This window comes from Culex pipiens, chromosome 3 (genome assembly GCF_016801865.2).
Source record: "Culex pipiens pallens isolate TS chromosome 3, TS_CPP_V2, whole genome shotgun sequence".
NCBI classification, from domain to species: domain Eukaryota; kingdom Metazoa; phylum Arthropoda; class Insecta; order Diptera; family Culicidae; genus Culex; species Culex pipiens.
The window spans coordinates 57,633,736-57,646,366 of NC_068939.1; the positions used below are offsets into that span (position 1 = coordinate 57,633,736).

Here is a 12,631-nt window from a genome sequence, read left to right on the forward strand (position 1 = left end):
TCATTTATCATTTATCATTTATCATTTATCATTTATCATTTATCATTTATCATTTATCATTTATCATTTATCATTTATCATTTATCATTTATCATTTATCATTTATCATTTATCATTTATCATTTATCATTTATCATTTATCATTTATCATTTATCATTTATCATTTATCATTTATCATTTATCATTTATCATTTATCATTTATCATTTATCATTTATCATTTATCATTTATCATTTATCATTTATCATTTATCATTTATCATTTATCATTTATCATTTATCATTTATCATTTATCATTTATCATTTATCATTTATCATTTATCATTTATCATTTATCATTTATCATTTATCATTTATCATTTATCATTTATCATTTATCATTTATCGTTTATCATTTATCATTTATCATTTATCATTTATCATTTATCATTTATCATTTATCATTTATCATTTATCATTTATCATTTATCATTTATCATTTATCATTTATCATTTATCATTTATCATTTATCATTTATCATTTATTATTTATCATTTCACTCATATCTTGATGTTAGTATCTTTATTGCATTTTTAAAAGAAAACACTTTTTTTGCTGCGTTTTTTAAACAGTATTTAAATTATTTTCATATAGCAAAATAAATTGCTAATATTGTCATTTTTTTCTCTTCTCCACAGCTCCCGTTGGAAGTCCCACTGGTAAGCAGCTTTCACAAAACTCACCAAGCTGAACTTTTCATGACGCGAGCGTCGAAGTCGAAAACCACATTCCAAACTTTGACAGACTGCAGCGAGCCTTTCCAAGTGGGTTGCAAACTTTGATAAATTAGCTCTTGTGTGGGCTAGTAAAAAGGTATCTCCTGCTCTCGGCGAAGCTTTCCCAAGCACACAGTTAATGGTAAAAAGCTCTCACAAAAAAGTAGCTGCAGCCACACCAGAAAACAATTTAGTATTTAGTTAGGAGCTGAAATTGTGCAGCGAAAGAAGGAGAGGGTGGGGGAAAACCAACAAGACTAAACTTTCTCGAAGCTAATTTCGCTTGCATTATAAAATGGAGCCTCCGGAGGAAAGCTAATTAGATTTACCGGGGCTAGGTCAGGTCGGTCAGGCCAGAAGGAGGTACTGCTGCAGCAGCAGCAGTTGCAGTCCGAGCTGCAACTGTGAAACATTTTGGACGCCCTCTGGGGGACGCGAGGGGTCAAGTGGCCATTAGAGGAGTTGGAAAGTTTTTTCTTATACTTTTGCAGTATTGGAAATGTTCCAAATTGAGAGGATCATCAACTAAGCAAACTGAATCCTTAGAGGTTGTATCAAGTTTGATTGCTTTTTTGTGTTTAGACGGACTCAGGTCAGATGCGAAGCACGTCTCCAGAATGAGATGAGCAGTTTTCTGTAGAATTTTGATTCTGTGTAGAACTATTCTTTTCTATAACTTAGAAGTTATTTGATTTTTTTTGTTTGTTTTTCATTCCTTTCTTAACTCCCATTTCTCATTTTTTTAAAATTATATATTCCACATTTCACATTGCTCATTTCTCATTTCTTTAATTCCTCATTTCTTATTTCTCATTTCTCATTTCTCATTTCTCATTTCTCATTTCTCATTTCTCATTTCTCATTTCTCATTTCTCATTTCTCATTTCTCATTTCTCATTTCTCATTTCTCATTTCTCATTTCTCATTTCTCATTTCTCATTTCTAATTTCTCATTTCTCATTTCTCATTTCTCGTTTCTCATTTATCATTTCTCATTTCTCATTTCTCATTTCTCATTTCTCATTTCTCATTTCTTATTTCTCATTTCTCATTTCTCATTTCTCGTTTCTCATTGCTCATTTCTCATTTCTCATTTCTCATAGCTCATTTCTCATTTCTCATTTTTCAAAGACGTGTTTTTTAAATAATTTGCAGCTTGAAATGCTGAAATTGTGATGATTTGGAAATTTGTTCTCGAAGGAACTTTTATGTAAAATTCGACGCCCGATTTGATTGAATTCCGAAATATACGTTTTTTAATTTTAATTTGTAATTTCATCGAGAATTTTGTTTTTTTTTTCAAAATCAATGTTTTTTTAAAGGAAATCAAATTTTCATTTCGAATCTGCAATAACCTGCAATGTTTTTCATTCAGAACAATAATTTTAAATTAAAATTTCGTGTTGTTCTATCTTTGCCGGATTATTTTTTAGATACTAACAAGGTTTTTAGCAATACAATTGTGAAGATAGACCTTAGAGGTTTGCTTGTGGTTATTACAAGTCATCGCGATGATACGAAAAAAAAGTGATTTTTCAAATTGGAATCAAAATCAAAATCATAATCCTAATTTTCTTCCATTGCCATCTTGACATAAAAAAAAACAAACTACTAAGCTGCATAGTTTTTTCTTTTATTCCGGAAAACAAAAATCCTTTCTTCTCGAGATCTTCTCAGCACTATCCGGTTGAATGATGTACCCCACGTTGCACTCGTATCACAATTCACACTCAAAAGGATTCCAAAGCTGAGAGAAGGCACAAATGAATACTCCTGCAGTAATTATGGCCACCCCCTCCTGCTAGCCCTCCTAAATGGCTAGTGAAATTAAACCTAATAAGCCATTTGGCGGAAGCTTTTGTATCCTCTGCCTTTGGTAGAGAAGAGGCAGCAACAACGGGAAGGAAGCTGTTGCGAAATTTAATTTATCATCACGCGACCTCGGGAAGCTTCAAATTTCACTTGATAAGCACTTTCCAGCGGAACCGGTGGGGGGTTGTGATGCGACAGAAAAGTTGTCTAAAACCCGGCGGCGTTTTGCGCGTACAGCATTAATTAGTCGAAGGAAGTGCTTTTATGGATGGGAGGGGGAGCTTATGCAACGACGCGGCTTCATCAGTCATAGTCAGCAACTCTGAAGTTGGTAAGGCACGGATCGTCAATAGGCACGTTTTGCGCTAAACGGAAGTGTTGCCAGATTCCTTTGTTCAGAAGTCTTTGAAGAAATTTGGAGCCTTAAATAGTGGTGAACCTATGCGCAATTGCGGAATAGGATGATTTTAAACTTTGAAGTGTGGACAATTTCACCTCCAGGCCATGATTGGTGCAAATAAAATTGAAAACTTTGAAGAATTATCATCAGCCGCAGAGTGAACCGAACATTTTCATTCCACACTTGAGCGGAAACACACTTGAGGTGGCACGTTACCGGCTCTTTTTCGGGAGAGCGATGAATAAGGCGAATTCCGGTGACGAAGCAAAGTGGTTCAACGAGACTAACGACGGTTCTGTGTTTTTGCAGGGTAGCTGCTGGATTGCTATTTTTTCCTTTTCTTATAATTGAAATCTGTTAAAAAAATATAAAGTGTCATCAAGGGTGTCATTTAAATTAGTTATACAAATGAATTTTGACTCAATAAAATCTAATTTTTCTTAATCTTAATTAAAATTAATTAACAACAATCAATTAAACTTCTATTTTTTGAAGTTTTTTTATTGTAAATATAGTTTTGCATAACTTTGCAATATATTTTGCTTCGTAGACTTGAAAATGGGGTTTAAAATTACATTTTGACTTGTTAGCAAAAAAAAAAATCGGGAACTATTTTTTACAATTTGTTTACTTCTAACAAATTTTTCTATTCTTTTAAAAACATGGATCAAACATTCAAAAAATTCAAATGAGCACCCACCAGCCACCTCCACCCACATTTTAGCATAATATATGACTGAGCCATTAGAGAGCTGGTAGAGTTCATCAGGCATAAAGTGTGACAGATTTTCCGGAACACGTCCCGCAGACATCAGTCAGTGACTTACCGAGGTTGAGGGCCGTGGGAACCCGAAAAGGAAAGGAGGGGCGTAAATTTATTATTCATGGGATGGCTTTTCTTAAAATATATATCATCCGGCAGTCAATCAAAATCCAAAATAACGACATTTCCCCCCTCGGGGTTCAACTGCTTTGTGCGTGTGTGTGTGCTTCTTTGGGCGGCGAAGCAATCAAATTTGGGAAAAGTTGGACAAAAAAAAAAGAAAACGAGCAAGTCCTCGAGAATGAGTTCCATGGAACTCCATCCTCCGAGCCAAGCGGATACTGTCAGTCGTAAAAGAATCCGTTTGAAATTTCAAACCAACCCCCGTTAGTGTGCTAAATTGTATCGAAAACGAGTGAAACTCGAGATGACAGCGCCGCCACCGCCGCTCAACCAAGATGAAAATCATAATGAACGCGCCATAAAAAGTTTCCCATTTCATAAGAAAGTATCTCTGCCCGCGCTCCTTTTTTGACAAATTTCAAGGATAAAAAGCTCAGCGGAAAAACGTTATTAAAATTCCTGGCAGGGTGTCGCTTCATGAGGCGCAATTTCACCACCCCTCAAAAACCCCAAAACGGGCTGGCAGGCACTTTTTGCTGGGTATTATGTGACAACAACGCCGAGACGAAAGGCATTAAGCAGCGCCGGTGCGAACAGAGCAAAGAAAAAAAAAGTTGTGAAAACTTCTAGGAAAAGTCGCGAAAAATACCACCTCACCCCTTCCCACCGTTCTGAACAGATTTTCGTGAGCCACGCGCAGCGGAAAAGTGGAGTGGAAATTGGTGGGAATCTATTCGTTTCCGAGCGGTGAGGTAGGGTGGTTATTAACTTATCACCAAAATTTATTATTTTTTAATTTGCTCATGTGATACATTTTAAATCAATCGCATCTTTTTTTGTTTTTTTCACATCCAATTATTTTCGACAATCCCGTTGTGAAACTAGATATCCCAAGTAACATTTTTTTCCAGGAGTTCTACAAGAGCTCTTCAAGATAGCTACAGCATAGCAGTTTGGACCGCGGTAGGATAAAATTCTCTTCAAAACTTCTTCAGGAGTTTGGAAGAGTACTTGAAGAGAATTTTATCCTACCGCGGTCTAAATTGCTATGCTGTAGCTATCTTGAAGAGCTCTTGTAGAACTCCTGGGGAAAAACGTTATTTGTGTACTTTTCTTGTCATTTTTAAATGACGGAACGGTTTACACATTAAAAAATGTGTAAATTTGGAAGGTGTAATTTTGTAAGGTTGAATATCACCTCTTTTATGATGTAATTCTACCTCAATTAAGACTGAAAAAGCGACATTACAACAGAAATGTGGTATAATTACACTTTTTCAGAGGTTACACATTTTTTCTGACATAAAAGATGTATCCCTTCCCAAATGTAATATTACCACGATTTTTTTTACTGTGTACTTTCCATCGCTAAAAATAACGTCTTTGAAATAGTAGTTTATGCAACAAGTTGCAAAAAGATTTTTTTTTCAGCACGAGTCATACATTTATCCAACGAGGTTCACCGAGTTGGATGAATATGACAAGAGCTGAAAAAATCAATTTTTGCAACGAGTTCCATACAACATTTTTTGCAATTCCTTAAAACACCCTTTGAGTGGAATTAAAATAAGTCGAATGCTCATGTATTTTGTCAATTAACCGTTTAAGCATAAGCATAAGCATAGGTGCCCACCCGCAGTTGCTACTCCGTTATTGACCAGGACCTCCAGAAGTTACATCCACGAGCCGTGGAAGATAAGTGGGTGCTAGGCCTCGCTTCGCAACTTCTCGAAGGCCCCTATCATGCTGATCAATGCCGGCGCCGGCCACGACCAGTGGTAGGGTCACGGGGAAGTGGATGGGAATGTTAGTCCGATACTTGAGTGATAGAGACCGCCCAATCGACTGCTTCTCCGACAAAGTATCACATGAGTTTTGAGGGGGTTAGTAGATGGGTATGAGGTCAGAATTCACGAGTGGCAGTGATGTGACCATGAGCATTTTGTTTATCGGTTGAAATTTTAAATCTTAGGCAGCCGGCTGCGGAAAGATAAATAAATTATTTTGTCAATTAACCGTTTAAAACAAAATAATGTTGAAAAGTATTACTTTTCGAAACAAGTTGTGAAAAGTTCTACTTTTCAGCATCCATTTCATTGCTGAAAAATACAACTTTTCAGCATTTATTTTGAAAAATTATTCCATTCCATTCTGTTATTTTTGGTACAGAAAAGTAGGCTTTTTCATGGTTCAAGAATGACAGGAAAAGTAAGTAGTTTCACGACGGAATTGCAAAAAGTTATTTTCAACATCCATTTGAGCTGGGTGATGAATAGAGAGAATGCGTAACGTGATTTTCGAATGATCCCACTTTGTTTACATCTATAAGTAGGAGGATGTTCAAGCACAAGCATGACTTTTTTCTTACTGATAAATGAGCTGTTTTATAATCAGTAGAATGTGTTTTATTTTGTCTAGTTTTTTACATTTTTTGCTGGAAAATTGCGTGTGTTTTCAAGTTTTGAACGGTTAGAAGAGGGTTTTCCTTTTTACGGGTGACGAAGAACTACGGCGAGAGTGTCATTCTGCGATGTCGCAGATAAATTTCCTGGCTGAGGACTATCTCGCCTTCAACTTTCTTAAGATTTCTCGACTTCAACTTCAGGTCCTCAAAAGCCACATATTTTTCATTCTTGCTAACAAAACTTTTGAATGATCGATAACAATACTCTCTACTTTTGGCGAACAGTAAATTGGTTCCACTTTGACAGTTCAAAATTGAGGCCGTTTTGCGAACCACTATTCAGCACCCAGCATTTGAGTACCAAAAAGTTCAACATTTCAACAAATGTAACGCATAGAAATACTTTTTGTTTCTGTTATGGCGTTTGATACTGTTCTTAATTAAAAACCTTATTGGATAAATGTGACTTGAGTTGGAATAATATTATTTTTAACTGGTTGCATAAACTGCTATTCTGATACAATACATAAATGATATATTACAACTTTTCTGTAAACCTCCAAAAACCCACAAAAAAAAAATAATAATATCGAAAAGCAGAACTCATATTTTAAAATTTGTTAAAAATTATTTAGCAATGTCTGCGGTAACATGAGGATCGAAAATAAAAATAAATTTGAGCAAGTATGGAAATTCTAAATATAAAAAATGAGGTTGCACCAATTGTTTTAAAAATCAAATAAAAAGTAAAACAGGTGAATCGATTTTTTTTTTAATTAAATTCAACAATTACGCGATCATTATAAATCCAATATTTTTGCTGAGCTTAAAGGTTATTCCAAAATTTATTTATAGTTTTTGTTGCTTGGCTTAAAAATTTCAAATTTAAAGCCAGCCATCATTAAAGTTATACAGGGTACAATTATACAAAATAAGCAAAATACCTAATGGACTAAGGGAAATATTCATTACCCTAGACTTTTACGTTTAGTTCCAATGATTTTGTGATCCCAATTTTTATTTTCGAAAATGATTAAAATGAATTGTTTTTTGAGTGCTTCCATAATGTTAAACATTGAGTTTTGAATAATTTTTGATCGATTTTTCTAGTTATTTAGATGAAAATTCTATTTTAGTATTTTTTTCGTCCCTTCACTTTTAACGAATTTTTTTAAAGAAGTTGGTAAAAAATGCAGAAGTTCAAAAAAAAAGCGCACAGTTGTCCAGACACAAAATTAAGTGGAAAATGGATTTACCGAAAAATTGTGACGTTTTGGAGCTTTGATGTCTTCAGAAGAGTTGTTGCAAATGGAAAAGGGCAAGGAAGGAATATTTTTGGGATTTTTTTCGTCTTCTAGAAAGTTGTTGGGCTTGCCAAACCAAGCAACTTTGTCGGAGACTTCAAAATTTTATCTCGTAATCTACGCCTTTTACGACCAAATTTAGAGAAAGCATCTTAGCAACTTCAAAAATCAGTTTTTTAAACATAGCAATTCAGGGTTAATTTTTTGGAGAAATGTGTTGTTCCGAGCACTTTTAGAGCTCTAAAAAACAAATATTGTAGAGCAACACATGTCTCATGGTGAGAAACATTGGAAAGTGATAAACATTGAATAAATAAGTTGATTAGCGAAAAAATTGTGCACTGTATTCCGCCGGGGAATTGAACCCCGTTCTATCTCATACCGTGAGAACGCATCACCGATCTGCCAACGGAACCAAACCGTTGGCGTTCTCACGGTATGAGATAGAACGGGGTTCAATTCCCCGGCGGAATACAGTGCACAATTTTTTCGCTAATCAACTTATTTATTCAATGTTTATCACTTTCCAATGTTTCTCACCATGAGACATGTGTTGCTCTAATTTATACGGTTACCCTCCTTCTGGGTCAAAACTCAAAATTACTGCGAAAATAAGCCGGTGGCTTTAATCCACTCAAATGTTGTCATTGTTCAAGTAGGCAACCGCGTTTATACGTCGCATTTGGGTCGAGGTGATCAGTATTCACCCAATGACCCTAATGAACAACGACACAAATGCTTCTAAAAATATACTTGATCCACAAGGATCTCGGAGAGCCACTGGAAAGAGAGAGAAATTGACATAATAGAAGAACGAAAGAATTGGTGTTATGGTTGCGTCGGAGACATGGAACAAATGTCATACGATTACCCAGTAGAAACAGATCACGTTCTAAGAGGTCGCCTCTCAGCACGGTGGTTTGGTTCCGTTGGCAGATCGGTGATGCGTTCTCACGATATGAGATAGAACGGGGTTCAATTCCCCGGCGGAATACAGTGCACAATTTTTTCGCTAATCAACTTCTTTATTCAATGTTTATCACTTTCCAATGTTTCTCACCATGAGACATGTGTTGCTCTAATTTATACGGTTACCCTCCTTCTGGGTCAAAACTCAAAATTACTGCAAATATTGTAATTTTCTGACAAGTCAATTTGGACTTGAGGGTCAAAAGTTACATTTATTTTAAGCTAAAAAAGATGCAGGTCAAATTTTAAGCGCTAGGTTGCATTCGAAAGAAGAGATCTAGCACTTTAAACACAGAAAAAATCCCGGGGGTATTTTTCTTTAAACTCGAGTTATCTTCATTTGAAAATGTATAATTTTTAAGGGAAAATTGTATGGGACCACCCTAACGAAATTTTATAATTTTGCCCGCTAAATCTGAATCTGCCCTCAGAAACAATTTTTGGGTTTTGTGATAGTTTTACTTAGAAAACCTAAAATATGATCGTTTTTCAGAGCTCTTAAAGTGCTCCGAACAACACATTTCTCTTAAACTCAACCCAGAATTGAACTGATCTTGAATGTTTGTTCAGATGCTTTCTCTAAATATGGTCGTAGAAGGCGTAGATTACGAGATAAAATTTGGATTGCTTCGACAAAGTTGCTTGCCAGACAACTTTCTAGAAGACAAAAAAATCCAAAAATATTCCTTAAAAGTTAGATTTTTAATTTTGACCAAACCAAAAATTGCCCTTTTCCATTTGCAACAACTCTTCTGAAGACAGCAAAGCTCCAAAACGTCACCATTTTTCGGGAAATCCATTTTCCTTTTTTGCCTTTCAGATTTGGACTATTAAACCGAATTCGGTTGAGTTCGACCGATTTTTTGGCTTTTTACCAATCGGTTATCAGAAAACTTCTATTTTTAGTAAAATTGTACTTAATTTCGTTAGAAAATTTCATAATTGAACTGAATTTCGTGAAAATTTGATAATTTTGACAACGCGTTCAGAAACTTAACCGACTTTCAAAAAAACTTTTTTTTTCTGTTGCGTGAGTTTTTCTTTAAGTTATTTTGAAAAAGTGTGATGTTTTTTTGTATCATGAACAAATCCTGTTATACCGAAAAATTAGTGTTACTTAGAATTATTTAATAAATTTATTTAATAAAAGCTGAAAATTTAGATTTTTAAAATGTTTTTCATAAACTCAGCAACTAACATGGTTTAGAATATAACCTTTTACTTCTTACCATTTTTTTTCAACAAGGGATAGGGTACCAAAACTTATAAAATCAACATTGGCCTAGTAAAAACTTTTAAATTGCTGTAGCCTAAATTTAATAAATACAGTTTAAACCTTGTTTATTTTATCAAAAAATAACAGTAGCTTTTTCAACCTACCCTATGGCATCCTTGTCAACGTGGCAGCGGAAATGAAAATGGTGAGCTTTGTCAGCAGCAACGCGAAGCAATATTTCCATCAAGGCACGTAGCTCAACAGCGGAAAAGATGGGGAAGCGAAAGCAAAGCCCACTCCCGCAGCTCAAAATGGCAGTGATAGATAAATAAATGTCGCTTTTTATAATTTCCTCTGACGCCACCTCCAATCAGGCAGCCTTTTTTTCTGTCCGGAGCCAGATGGCTCACTTCCTTTGCGCAATTTGATATAATTCCTTGTCAGAAGCATTGCAATTCTGCTCCGCTGCTGCTGCTGTGGTGCAAGAATTTTTTCAACTTGGATGCACTTTGGGTGCAAATAAGAATTTTCTTTGCTCATTTAAAACATTTCAAAAAGAAAGAGAAGGACATTTAGCAAGTTTGTCAACTTGACTGCAAAAAAAAAAGTAGGAACAAGAGACAAACGTTCTCGTTACGCCCTCTAGTGTTTTGCCTACGGTCGCAAAGCCATGTTTTGCTTCTTGAGTAAAAACGACTAAACGACCCCTCTTTAGCTGTCCCTGTTTGCTCAAAGCCTCAAGGCCTGCAGTGGACCTCCTACCAGGATTGATTTGTATTCTGCATAGCGCAGCTCTGGCTGAAAATGACGTCATTTGAATGCAGAACGGATTCCTATTTGTATTGCATCACAAATGAACGGACCAAAAGGAAACCCCTCGCTAAATTGGGAGTCTTTGTTGGAAGATAATTTCCTTCACAAGAAAATGTTTAATTTAATTTATAACCAAGTGGTGCTTGTTTTCACCGGTTAACGAGCAGAACCTTCAGACAGTTCCAGACTGTAGAGATGAATGTTCTGGACCACCACCACCACCACCGGACCGACCACCAGAGACCAACCGGTGAGAACAGAAACCAGCTGTGGAAAGATAATTACTGTGATTTATGATTTCACGCCAACTTGAACTCAAATCGGTCGATTGTGGAGGCGTGCCATTTGTTGAGCTGATTGAAATTTTCTTTAAAGATTTACATTTGGGTGGAATTAAAGACGTTGAGGAAGTTTTAAATTAGATTCTACCTTTTTTTTTGTTCAAACTGAAAAAGTGCTACGAATGAATTTCGGAATAAACGCAACCTATCCGAATTATACGTAGAGTCCATGCTTCTGAAAATTCATAATGAGATCTGAAGTTTAATTTTAATTCTTACCGAACGAATTTCAACACAAATAAATACTGAAAACCGGAGTGACTTTGGAAGGTTTGAGATTTTTTCCAGAAATTAAAATTGCAAATTAAAAACGTACGGAATGATATGGAATGATACTGACCGTAATAGGGACATTTGCAATCTAATTCAAGAAGATTTTTCCATAAAATTTTGAAAGTCTCAAAAAGTTTGATAACTTTAATTACAAAAATATTGATTAAAAGAATTATTTTAAAATTCTGAAAGAGATTCTTTTGATAATTTTCCACTTAAAGAAGATGACATCATTTTCTAATTTTAGAATTTATAACGATTTTCATATGTATAGTAGGGTGCCCAGAAAAAATGACCCCCTGCTCCACAAGCGGAAAACTGTTTTTTGGGATATTTTAAGCATCTGTGCCAATTGAGCGATATTTGTTAAGATTAGCTCATTGATACCCGAGCATGAAGTTGTTAAAGTATTTCTTTTTTCTTGCAGAAATGACTTGTATTTGTCGCAATTAACTTTTCAGGATCGAGTTTTACAACTTTGGTATGTTCTACAAAGTCGTAGACTTATTTGGATGAAACTAGCGTAACCTGCAGACAAACCCGTAAGAAATATGGGGTTTTCATAACTTCTCATACAATCTTCACCTTCGAGCATCAATGGGTAAATGTTGACCGATTGTGCTCAAAGAAATGATAATCGCCTTGTGGAGCGAGGTTTTGAAAAAAAATCCCATATTTTGGGCACCCTAATGTATAGGCTCGGTAGACCAACTTTCATAAAAAAATTTGAAAACTTTTGACTTGCTTCAATCAGTTCAAACTAGTAAGCACTAACAAAACCAGGTATAAAGAATTTTAGGAAAAATTCTAACTTTTTATCAATTTTACCAGTATTATATATGTATTTCGTTAAAAACTTAATTAACTTAAAAATAGCATTCATTATTTTTCTTAAATATGAGACATACCTTACCAACTAAAAAATATTCCAAAAATAAATTAACAATAAACACAAAGTTTAAATCCTTTTTTGAATGAATAAGTTTTATAAAGAAGAGAAATGTGTAACCACTAATTTGAAATAAATAGTTTTGATTAAACTATCATATTGATGACTCTTTGTGGAATTTGCAAAAGTAAAAGATGAGGTACTTTAAAAACACATAAATAAAAACCATTCCATGTTCTAAAGTATTTCAGGAATAAATTAGTTATCTCAAAATAAGGTCAATTAATTGATAATAATTGATAATAATAATAATTGTAACCTTCAGCAAAAAAAGTGGTCCAATGAACAAATTCCAGAAGGAATTAGGGTTGTCCATTTTGTCCCCAAGGAGCGCATTGAATCGACGTCCGGTGTCTCCAGAATCAACGATTCACCCTTCAAATGTACGCGTTGTCCTTAGTATGCTATGACGGCTAGCTAAAAATTGCCCCATGCCCCATGTCAGACGGTGAACACGTGGCAGTGCATTCACTCAAGTTTTGGCTTAGAAACATACTTTATAGTAAT

General features: G+C 35.0%; 1 protein-coding gene across 2 annotated transcripts in view; it reads left to right on the forward strand.

Annotated features, from left to right (window-relative positions):
- Positions 1–12,631, forward strand: part of LOC120416057 (potassium voltage-gated channel protein Shal) — a 406,813-nt gene that overhangs the window by 39,460 nt on the left and 354,722 nt on the right. For both annotated transcript variants that reach the window (XM_052710526.1, XM_039577721.2), the window contains exon 2: positions 680–700. The gene's annotated coding sequence lies outside the window, so the exon portion shown is untranslated. The remainder of the gene's footprint in view (positions 1–679; positions 701–12,631) is intronic.